Below are 12846 nucleotides of genomic sequence, written 5' to 3' on the forward strand. Positions count from 1 at the left end.
TCTAATGCCTACATTTATAATTATTTTTAAAGTCAACTTGGTACAAGTTCTAAGTTTTACGAATGATTGAATATACATATGTAATTGTAATACAGCAAAAGAAATCTTACGAATGGAATGTCCCTCTAGATTTTAAACTTGTAAAGGTGTTTTAATTATTAGGATCTATAAAAAATCTGTCTAAATTAATTTCAAGAAAGAAATAACTCATTTATCGTTTACAGAATACTTTTAAATCTTAAAAAGTTCTTACACTTGCCAACTCAAAAACATTTTATTGGAAAATTTTCACATTCAAATACATAAAATAAATTACAGTTACTTTTTGTTTTATATGTAAAATTCCAGTAATAACAGTACCTTAGTTTATTACATTCTGCTAAATGACTGTACAATTAAATCAAAGCTCTTAGTACATCTATCAGGGCCAACAGTGAGCTGACCAACATTTTATAAAATTAACATGTCTTTTCTCAGAGAGGCTTTCCAGTTTTCCATCAAATGATCTTTCGAAAATAACGATAATAAATATACATGTGATGCACATGCACAGGGTTTTATAAACCCTTCCTTGATGAAGGACATTAATACATAATGAAAACATACATAAATCTCAAAGTCACTAACACTTGAATTAAACAATATGCAAATATTAATATCATAAATTATATACTTTATAATTATTTGCAAAGAATTATATATGTACAAAGTATTACTATAGAAGTAATGACCTTTCAATTGAAATGAGTGAACTAAGCAAAGGTTATAAACAGTGTTCTATTTATTAATCTTGCAAGTATAAACATAACCATAAATTTCTTGTGGAAGTTTTATTTTTGGTGTATGTATACTTTTATTTTTTCAGTTTTGTTATGGTTTACTTATGTGATTAATCGTTAATTAAAAGAAGCTTCATTTATATTATGAAAGGTGTGCCCCATGAACAATTTATGAATCTCTCTGCAGTTCTTTCTATAATCGTAGAATCGTTAAGCAAAAGTGTTTCTTTTGCTCTCCTTTCTTGCGTAGGAAAACAAATTTGGTGAGATTCACGCACAAGGCTTTTCTTATTGCGTTTATTATAGTTTCTATTCTCTCTTTTTGTTTATTTTTCTATAAACGAAATTAGCAAAAAAATAGAACCCAAAATGATGTTTTTTCTTAAAAATTGACTGCATTAATAATAAAATTTCAATTGTTCAATGCTCTAATTGCTCACTGCTATATTTTGTTACTCCTTAACAAAAACTTACAGTTTAAAAAGTTAAGTATAAGGGTTGATTAAACGCCAAAAGGTACACAAATCAGCAAGTACCCAACATTTCATTAATACTTCATTGATATTATTTAAGTAATTTTACCGCATTAATTTTCATTAATATTTTTTAAGAATTTATTAGATGTCACATACCCTTATGCTGGCCATTTTCATCTACAAAATATTTGTTCAAGTAGCACACCATTTAACTTAGATTGACTGTAATATCTATTTATCTATAATAATCAAACTATTAATTACAGGTGAAAAAGAAAACGTTATAAAAATAAAAAAATATGAGGCTTAAAAATTCAAAAAAATTTTTAAAAAATGCTTACACCAACATACATCAGTGATTTTGTTTATTTATTTTTATTTTTAAATAAAAATCGTCGGTTTAAGTTCATTCTTCGATTAAAGTAATTGTTATTTTATGTAGTAGTCAATCTGGCTTTATCGTAAATAATATAGTTGTCTTCAATTACATTCTCCATCTAGGTGTTCTTCCCACAATGTTGTGTATATGTAATATAAAGTAAATAAGATATGCATATTTTTAGGACAGCTAATTATTCCAGTATTTTACTATAAGTAAAATTAGGGGAACTAAATTAAATTACAATTGAGAAATGAATATATAATTTTGAATAATCTACTTGTTATTAACTGTGTGTCATTGTGCTCACGAATATTTCGGTAAGACGAATTCAAGACTGAAATATTGTTTTAAATCCTCCGTGATTCAAATTTAAACAGTAGCCGACTCTAAATTTGTCTTTTTCTAATTTAACATGCATGTATATGTGACAACTTCAGAATAAAGGGCACATTAAAGAGAAATCAGAAGAATAATTTGAAATAGAGTTAAAATAAAGTACCTATTTATACGAAGATATAATATACATTTTATCACAATTATAACTATTATGAATGAACTGGCCAGCATAAGGGTATGTGACATCTAATAAATTCTTAAAAAATATTAATGAAAATTAATGCGGTAAAATTACTTAAATAATATCAATGAAGTATTAATGAAATGTTGGGTACTTGCTGATTTGTGTACCTTTTGGCGTTTAATCAACCCTTATACTTAACTTTTTAAACTGTAAGTTTTTGTTAAGGAGATTTTTGTACCTTTTGGATAGATTTTCCTTTTTGTCTATTAGCAAAGTTACGCCTGCTTTACAGATTTTTTTAAAATTTGGAATAAGCTATTCTATCATTATAACCTGATAAGGTGTTAAATCGGAACCGTAATTACCACTAGAGAGATCTTTTTAAAGAATGGTTATAGTTGCGGTCCCCAAACCATCCTCAATAACCATTTTTTGGAGAAAGCGTTTTGAATAAAATAGGAAGGTATTTGTACGTAAATAGCAAAATTAAACTGCGATTTCAGTACTTCCTTTTAAGAGGAGCAAGAAAAATAAACTGCGATTACAGTACTTCTCCCTAAAAGGCAAAGATTTTGAATCGAACGACAATTCATTGATGTAAATCGGTTCACTCATTGATAATTTTAACGATTGCAGTACTTCCTCTTAGTAGGTGTAAGAGCATGATGGCACTTCACAGCCACGTAGAGGAGCTTTAATCACTTCTTCGTGCTAAATTTTATCAAAATCGGACTAAGCTTTGTAGAAATATTGGTAATAATAGTTTTAGAAAGGGACTTATTTGGGTGGGGCGAACTCCCCTCCTTATGAGGCATAGCGTCGAGACTTTTAAAGTACAAATCTGTACAAAATTTCGATTCGAATGACACTTCATTCATGAAAATCGGTTCACGTGTCGATAATTTGAAACGATTGCTATACTTCCCCTTAACAAGTGTAAGAGCAGATCGTCGCTTTATTGTTAGGTAGGGGAGCCCTAACCCTATCATCCTACCAAATTTTATCAAAATCGGGCCACGATTTACAGAGTAATTAGTAATAATAATTTTGGAGGGGGCCTTACATAAAGGGGGCTAACTCCTCTCCCATTCGATGCACAGGGCCGAGACCCCCAAAAGGCACATCTACATAAAATTCCCAATCGAATGACACCTCATTCATGAAAATCGGTTCACGCGTTTAGGCGCTACGTTGTTTACAAAAAAGGTAACAACAAGAACAACAAGAACAACAAGAACAACAAGAAGAAGAAGAACAAGAACAAGAACATTTTTTGAAAAAGCGGTTTTTGCTCATTTTCGGCAACTTTTTTCTCGAAACCTATTAGATCTGGGTGGTTGCAAAAAAATTACAGTTATGAAGGAGGGTTTGGAGTAAGATTTAAAGAAAATTTGGGAATTTTATCTTTTATAGAAAAAGAGAAAAAAATTGTCAAAGTTGGGTGTTTTTCAACGTTACGCTTTTTCGTGCAGTTTTTGATGGTCAACCCTTATACAACTGTCCTACCGGACAGTTTTAATATTTATGAGGTGTAATTCCTAGTTACGAACAGCAGTTTGTTGTGTATTTTGTTAAATTTCCTCCAACTTAGCTATCTATATGTGTTGTATAAAGATATGGCTAGTTATATTAGTTTGTTTATTCATTTCTAAAACAGGTGACGATACCTTAATAGTCTCCAAAAATTTTAAAGTTTAGTTTCAACAACCAATTATTTTGGTTTTAGTTTCTGATATCATTCATCAAGATTTTTTTGAATGAATTTGTGCTTTTTTGAAATTAACATTAGAAGATAATTGAATCACCTTCAGAAGATCCTGATGGAGAGTACCAATGTTTCCAAAAATAACAATCGTTAAAAAAAAAAAAAATACCTGCTTATTCCTTGTGAATAATTATTTTCTTAATTGTCTTGATTTCAGTTTCTATATTGGTCTGCAGATTGGATGATGCAAAATCCTAGTATCTTATAAAAATGGGAGGATTCTTCTACCTGACCTGGAAGAATCGTGCCGTATTTTTTGCCTGCAGTTTTTTTGAGGGATGACGTCGTGTCCTTATGTGATAATATAGTCTTCTAACTAAAATATAACCCAAAAATTTTTCAAAAGAGCAGCATTTATTTATTTATTTTCTTTGGAAAAATGAATCTACTTTTTCTGGATTGAGTTTGGGAATACATACTACAGTTAATTTCTGTGTTAAGTTCGTTATTGTTCACTTAAATGTTAGTGGATTTAATTGATATTTAGCAAATCTTTTGGTATCTATTTCAATGATTAGTGTTGTTGTCGAAGCTTTGATCAACTTTGAATGTCATCTAATTAATCAGATTAATCAGCCAGATGAGAGACACAAATAAAAAAGTCTACAAACATGCATACATAGAGGAATCTTTTACTTTAGTTAACAGCTAATTTCACCAGGTATGCAATCATAAAGGGGGTGATGATCCCTCCTTTTTTCGCTGCCCAAGTTTAGTGAAGTTAAGGCGATCATATATTGAAATATTGCGTTTAACCAATGATCCTGTGACTAATACTTTAAGAGTAGACAACGAACAACCTTTAAATTGTTTATTTTATTACTGTCCAGAGATCTCTTATACTGAGAAGATGTTTCTTAGAAGAATATCCAATTAACTATTGCAGTTACAAATAATTAAGATAGAAAAACAAAAATTGTATATTTATTGTATTACTCTAACTCTTTGTGTATTAAGTTTTTGTAAATATATAAATTAATATTCTTTTGACTTTCATTTCTACTCACATCCCATTCTTAATAAGAAATTAAAATTCAAGTTGACATATATAAATAATCAGTTTTCTGCAAGAATTCATTACTACTATTATAGGCCTTAAAATAATGAGAGTTGTTAGGCCTTAGAAGGCAAAGGCTTTAAAACAATCAATTATTTTTCTTTCAGTTTCTGGTCCATAGGTATCATTCATCAAGATCTTTTAAATATGTATCTGTTGTAAGAAGATATAATGGTTAACATAAAAAGATTACAGAATCACCTACACAAGAAAACAGGTGAAAGGAAAGATCAGAAAACAAAACTAATTAAAAAAAAAGATTATTTAAAATCCTTTTTTTAATTTTTTTGAACATTGTATTTATAATACAAAAAAACATTATAAAACTTAGGACAGCTGGAATTGGGAGTAGAGGTCCAGAAAAGAAAGACAAAATTTAACAGCTCCACTAGTTTTACTGCATAATCCACGTATTGCGTAAAAATACAATGTTATAAAATTCGAATTATAACTTAAAAAAATATAACATTTCCAGTAGTAAAACTAAACTTTCCAATTACACTTACTTTATTTTCTTAAGATACTTTATTTCCAAAAATAGACAACATTATGTACCTTGTACGCCAGACTAACAAATGCAATGTTGAAAGCAGAAAATGAGGAGTTTACTCTAATTAAACTAATTAGGATTATTAATTTTTCATTTCTATTACGAACCTCAACATCCAAAACTAGCCGAACCAATGTGAAAAATATGTACTTGACGAGAAAAAACAAAGATGGAAAAAAAAATTAAAAAGTTTCTGTAAAACTAAAGAAAATTATTAATTTCCTATTTTTTTCTGAATCCTTACATCCAAAAATAGCCCACCTAATTTGTAAGATATACACTTGGAGTAAAAATATAATGTTAGAAAATGAAATGAAAAAAACTATAGTCAAACTGCACATGAATTTCAATTTTTTACTTTTTTCTGAAACAATAGAATCAAAAGTAGCCGACCTAATATGTATAATACACGCTTGGCATGAAAATATACTGTTAGAAACCGAAATGAAGTAAACTGCAGTCAAACTGTGGAAGAATTGCAATTACTAAGTTTTTTCCAAAACAATACAACTCAAAGAAGCCCACCTAATGTGTATAATACACGCTTGGCATGAAAATATACTGTTAGAAACAGAAATGAAAGAAACTGAAGCCAAACTGTGGAAGAATTGCAATTACTAAGTTTTTTCCAAAACAATACAACTCAAAGAAGCCCACCTAATGTGTATAATATACGCTTGGCATGAAAATATACTGTTAGAAACAGAAATGAAGGAAATTGCAGTAAACTGTGAAAGAATTGCTATTTTAATGATTTTCTGAAACAATACAACTCAAAGAAGCCGACCTAATGTGTATAATATACGCTTGGCATGAAAATATACTGTTAGAAACAGAAATGAAGGAAACTGAAGCCAAACTGTGGAAGAATTGCAATTACTAAGTTTTTTCCAAAACAATACAACTCAACGAAGCCCACCTAATGTGTATAATATACGCTTGGCATGAAAATATACTGTTAGAAACCGAAATGAAGGAAACTGCAGTCAAACTGTTTAAGAATTGCAATTACTAAGTTTTTTCCAAAACAATACAACTCAAAGAAGCCGACCTAATGTGTATAATACACGCTTGGCATGAAAATATACTGTTAGAAACAGAAATGAAGGAAACTGAAGCCAAACTGTGGAAGAATTGCAATTACTAAGTTTTTTCCAAAACAATACAACTCAAAGAAGCCGACCTAATGTGTATAATACACGCTTGGCATGAAAATATACTGTTAGAAACAGAAATGAAAGAAACTGAAGCCAAACTGTGGAAGAATTGCAATTACTAAGTTTTTTCCAAAACAATACAACTCAAAGAAGCCCACCTAATGTGTATAATATACGCTTGGCATGAAAATATACTGTTAGAAACAGAAATGAAGGAAATTGCAGTAAACTGTGAAAGAATTGCTATTTTAATGATTTTCTGAAACAATACAACTCAAAGAAGCCGACCTAATGTGTATAATATACGCTTGGCATGAAAATATACTGTTAGAAACAGAAATGAAGGAAACTGAAGCCAAACTGTGGAAGAATTGCAATTACTAAGTTTTTTCCAAAACAATACAACTCAACGAAGCCCACCTAATGTGTATAATATACGCTTGGCATGAAAATATACTGTTAGAAACCGAAATGAAGGAAACTGCAGTCAAACTGTTTAAGAATTGCAATTACTAAGTTTTTTCCAAAACAATACAACTCAAAGAAGCCGACCTAATGTGTATAATACACGCTTGGCATGAAAATGTAACATACTGCTAGAAACTGAAAAGTAGGAAAATGCAGTTCTGAGACATCTTATGTTGCCATCTCGTCTTGCTACTTTCGTTACGTTTGTTCCACATCTTAAACTAGTTGTTTGATTGTCCTATTTCTCTGATAAAATGTGACTTTTTTTTACCAGGCCTGTGTTACCTGTCTAATGGGAGGCATTAAGTTTACTTTGAAGTGACATCAACCATTAAAATGTCTTTAATCTGTAACTATGTGTTCGACTTTTTGATATAAAGTCTCCAGTATTTTTGAAAAATAATTTCTGTGGATAAAATAAAAAAATTATCAGTTTTAAATTAATAAATATTTATTTGTAACCAAACATTTATTAAAGAACATTTCATTTCTTAATTAATACTTCTTGAAAAAACTTATCCTTTGACCTAACCAATTGAGTCATAATTTTTATTTATTATTATTAATAATTATTCTATTTAGACTACTGTAGAAAATTACTTGATATTGATGCAGGAATAAATGATTAAGCTTCATCTGTAATGTATGCTTGAATTTTTCAGAAGAAATGTTAATATTACAACCAACCTCTATTTTCCTTGGCGATTTTTTAAAAATGAGTGAAGAAGGCAATTCCTAAAATTAATTATAATTTCTATTATTAATTGCAGAGTGTTGTTCACCTCTTTTGTTACTGATTATTAGATAAAAGATGGAAGATAATTTGGCTTTAAGGCGAAAAATCAGATTTGAGTGTATTTGAATAAATTCTCTTGCAGAAACGTGAGCATATAGACAAATTAAACATGACAGACCAACCAATGGATTGTGCATTGGTTCTAATGAGAAGACTGCCCCTCAAGAAACTGAAAAGAATTTGAATGATTTAATCGATTTGGTTTGTGAAGATCTTCTGTACTCCATTGATCAACCATTAAATAGAAGATATTGTTTGTATTAATAGGGAGTGTTAATCACATTCCAGGCAAATTTTGTTGTTACTTAGATGGACGTGTAGATGTAGCCGATGTAGAGGCCAATTCGCTAGTGATGACAAAATTGTTATTTTAATTTTTCATGAGAATTAATTACATTTAAAATTTAAAAAAATGTGTCTAGTTTTATTAAAATTGTAGAGTTCTGTTCACCTTTTTTTGGCAAATCATTCAATATTCCAAGTGGAAGGTCGATTATTGCCAGTTTGTTATGAATCGGTGCCCAATCTTGCAGTGGCCTGTTGCAATGTAAAAGAAGCTTCAATTTCTTTGATTTTTTTCCCCGTCGTAACATGATTGTTCATTGTATTTTTGCCCGATTTCAGGCTTTCATCCATTAGTAGAAGTAGATTTGGAAGTACCAGTTAGATTTAGATTTATACTAAGTTTATATGGCGTAAGTGAAATCAAAATTTCTAGGCCAAATGATTAATCTCCATCTGATTATGGATAAAAGTCAAGGATTCAATAAAATGCGTGCTGCGGAGGATAAAATCAAAGAGATTATTTAGCACTTCACACCTAACCACATTTTCAGCACTTTAAAATTTTTATTAAATTTAAGCCTGAAAGATAACAGCCTCTTGGATGAAAAATTGACACGAAATTTAAAAAAAAGTGACCGAACCTGGCAATAATCTCTCAATTTTTTTAAATAATATTTTTAGCAAATCTTCCACTATAATACCTAAATGTAGTGGAATTCTCCCAGTCGAATTCATCTGTCTTATTATTGTTTTATCTAGAGTACAACTTTCTCAAAGTGAAATTATTATCTTTTTTTTTCAATTCCTCAGAGACATGAGGAACTGTAAGCTTTTACAAATGTCAGTTTGCGTTCGAGATCTGCACTTCATGACCAGAGGTGATTGTAAAAAGGACTGCTGGAAAAATCCTAGAATTTAACAAAAATTGGAAGTTTTTTCTGCACAAAACTAGAAAATTGTGATGCCTCTTTTGGCTGCTGTTTCTGGAGATTAGCCTCATCAGATGTCCTATGCACATAGAATGTAAAGAAATTAGCAATGTATCTGCATTTTTTTTCTTTAGATTTTGTATTTTGTGGCAAATCCTGATGTCCGGAATTTTTTTCATTTTCAGCACTCCAAAATAAATGGAAATTAGATGAAAATAATCAGCTTTTTAGTCGCAGAGCTGTGTCCAGCCACATGAGCATGCCTTGTCATGACCATCACCAGAATTCCTAAAAATGCTTCTTTCAAAGACACAAGTACCTTACTGTGCCCGGTTTAACTCCTTCTTTTAAATTCTTTGTATTTCGACAGCTTTCATCTTTGAACAAAGTCAAGTACAGAACTGATTGGGACTGATAAAGGAATTCGAGTGGATAGTTCTTGGTTGAAACACTTACGACTTTGCAGATGATGTTTCAATTGCAATAGCTGTAAGAAAATTGCTCAAGAATTAATGAATCAATTTAAACTGATGGGTCTGACTGTAAACCCATCCAAAACTTAACTCATCTCATCTAGCTGTCCACCAAAACATGATTGTGAATATCATCTAGATAAAGAGAGTGGAAAATGTCATATATCTTGGACACAAGATAAGTACAGAAGGTCAGTTCCCTGAAATAACCAGATGTACTTTAGGTTGGAGTAAAATGAATGAATCAAGTTGTATATTTAATATTTTAAATACAAAATATATGAAAAAAACATGAAAAGAATTGTATGTTCTTATGAATAATATCCAATTAAACACAAATTAAATAATAAACAATGCACTACAATAAAAGAAATTTAAAAAAGTAATAATAAGTACTCTAACAAAAAATTAAAAGTAACTTTTCAAATAAAACAATATTTTACATCTTACACAATGGCTCGCAGGCCGTCTGTCTCGAGTAGTTCTATTTCTGTCTATAAATATTATTAGTTTAGAAAATGAATGATCATGTCAGTCTGGTGCAACTGCAGTTCTTAAACTATAAGAGTAATTACGTATTTCCAATATGCACAGCAAAAGCGATGAGGAGCTAAACAAAGGAACAGAAATAAAAATATTTTAAATAAATTTAACAATTCACTTTGCTCTTTATATATAGATAAATTTATGACAATTATCAAAAACACAGGAATTATTTATAATATTTATTTTAATTTTTATTTATACATTAATTATTATAATAAAATTCAGGGCATATTTTCCTGAAACGATACGCATCCCGGAAATATTTATATAAATAATATAAAATCTATTATCATTATTACTACCAATACATTCCTGCCACTCCAATCTCCTTTTCCCAAAAAACCGTAACCTGAATTCATTAAGTACTGGGCATATTGATATAAAATTGGAAGGTATCCTCGTTCACATTCATATTTAAAGAGGGATCCACATAAAGATTATGTCTCTTTTTCCACAGTTGGTAATTTAATTCTAATGACTCCCTTGTGACACGAAAAATGGTCTGAATCAGATGAAAATTATAATTATCGTTAATGTACCTTTTACCACTTTCCAAATTTAAACATTTATGGTCGAATTCGCTGTTAATAACTTTTTTCCTGTAATATTATTCCCTGTTGTTCACATAATTTGCCAATAAACCCTTTTAACCATTTCAAATGATGATTCATTAGAACTGAAACAGAGATTTCCAAATTATATTTTCCGGCTTGTACCAATAAAGGTTTATACCAGGACAGCTTATTTTCAATAATAATTTTGGAGAAAAATGTGTGCCCCTTAAACACTTCTATAATTCCAAAGTTGATGTGAAGCTAAAGGGGAAAAATCTGTATTGTCCGTAATAACATAGGGCTGTGAAGCCTGGACACTGAATACGAGAATAGTGAGTAAATTGAGAATAACAGGACGAGCAAAGGAAAGGTATGTGCTAGGCATAACAAAGAGATATCGGAAAAAGAACATTTGGGTTAGAAGCAAAACGGAAATGACGGACATAATAGAGTGGCCAGAAGGAAATGTGAATAGGCGGGACACTTTTTAAGAGAGGAGAGGTAAGATGGGCGAAGATGTTGATAGAGAGGATTGGGATCAATTACAATAAATCTCTTTTAAAATATAAATATTGTTTGTAAAATAAATAATAGAAGAGAAAAATTTGCATGAAATTGTAAACGTACAAAACACTCTGACCCACCTGGTTGTTGTATATTCTAACAGATCGTTAGAGATTGGATAGCACCTGTCTCTCACGTAACCAAAGAATGACGAGACGAGTGCATTCTCTAATTAAAAAGTCAATACGATCCAAAGTTACACGATTACACACATCCTATGCCTATCCTATTTCCATTAATCTTTACAGTTAAATAAATAAATAAAATATAAAAAAATCACAGTACTGCTTCTTCGCAATTAACTCACCTCTAGTAAAATCTCCTACATCTCACTTATCTGTTGGTTCATTTAATTAAAGAATCAAACGTTTGAATGTCTTGAAAGAGGTTGGCCAATTCTATAAATGCATCCTACTTAATAAGAAAAATTTTCAGATATAACCTCCGATGTATTTCATTAATGTTGTGCTTTTTTTTAAAATTATCAATTAATCAAGCGATAGAGGAAGGTTAAAGGAGGTTTTAGTCGGTACATTGCTCTAGTTGGGGGTTAGTGGAGATTGTGGCTACTAGAGCCACAGAAAACACCTTTATTATGTTGAACAGGTAGAAGGAGAGTTCATTAAATGTGCTCTGCTTATCGAACTATCAGCCGGTCAGAGTGTTTGCCATCTTCACAGGGTTGTTCCAAGCCACCAATGGCAGCCTCCAGACCACACAGCTTTGTGTCATTGTCACCTCAACATCCACCTAATAAAGTGATCCTGTCAAATCAATTAACCCAACAAAATACCCACAAAATCCCACGCAGCGTTCTTGCTTCCTGAGTATACACCAAGTATAATAAACATGCAAGCTGGAACAAAGCCTAGACGTTACTTTATTTACTTACTCGTAATCTAGATTTTCTCTCTGTGGCTTTTATCAGTTTCCAAAACTCTCTATTCCATCAGTTACACACTTTTTCAAATCTTATGTGCACCCCCCCATTATTCATCAAGTTTGTCTTCCTAAACTCTTTCGTCGGTCTTTGTCTTCCTCTGTGTACCTGGAGGGGTTCCTTAATTCCTCTAAAAAAAAAAAAAAAAAAAAAAAATTGAGCAATACTGTACTACAAGTATCTATTTTATAAATATTGTTTGAAAAATTCAGAGTCTGAAGAAAATTTATGAGTTAGAATTTTGAAATTGTACGAGTGTTGAACTCACCGACTTTTTTAAAGAAAAATAAAAATAAAAAGACGCGGTTTGCATGCTCTATTTAAGATGGGTCTAAACACCAGATTTTAAGAGATGTATCCCATATTGTATTGAATAATTCAGGAGGACTTCCATATACCTCCTACCTGGCTGTAAGGATACCCCCTAGTTTGGCTGTTAAAAGAAAGGAACAGGAGAATGGGGCTACTTGGATGCTATAGAGCTTCTTAACTGCAGGATAAAGCCTTTTTATTCTAATATTCATGCACTATTTATATGCTCTTTCCACGGTTTCCCTTACATGTTTCTTCTTCCTTTATTCACACTAGCGAGCCATCTGGCTCCC

General features: G+C 30.9%; 1 protein-coding gene and 1 long non-coding RNA gene across 13 annotated transcripts in view; one reads left to right on the plus strand and one right to left on the minus strand.

Moving 5' to 3' along the window:
• The first annotated feature begins 551 nt into the window (after positions 1-551).
• On the plus strand, positions 552-4906 carry LOC141447990 (uncharacterized). Its single transcript, XR_012454754.1, has 2 exons — positions 552-841; positions 4080-4906. It is a non-coding gene; the product is annotated as an uncharacterized lncRNA (long non-coding RNA).
• A 4961-nt stretch (positions 4907-9867) lies between these two features.
• The window catches only part of LOC141448007 (uncharacterized), a 149609-nt gene continuing 146630 nt past the window's right edge, over positions 9868-12846 (minus strand). For 10 of the 12 annotated variants that reach the window (XR_012454772.1, XR_012454782.1, XR_012454773.1 and 7 more), the window contains 2 exons: positions 12194-12371; positions 10256-10859 (listed from right to left, as the gene is read on the minus strand). The gene's annotated coding sequence lies outside the window, so the exon portion shown is untranslated. The other 2 variants (XR_012454776.1, XR_012454780.1) reach the window with 2 other exon arrangements.

Source organism: Rhodnius prolixus, unplaced genomic scaffold (assembly GCF_049639745.1).
Source record: "Rhodnius prolixus isolate KJV_2025 unplaced genomic scaffold, Rpr scaffold_13, whole genome shotgun sequence".
Lineage (NCBI taxonomy): Eukaryota > Metazoa > Arthropoda > Insecta > Hemiptera > Reduviidae > Rhodnius > Rhodnius prolixus.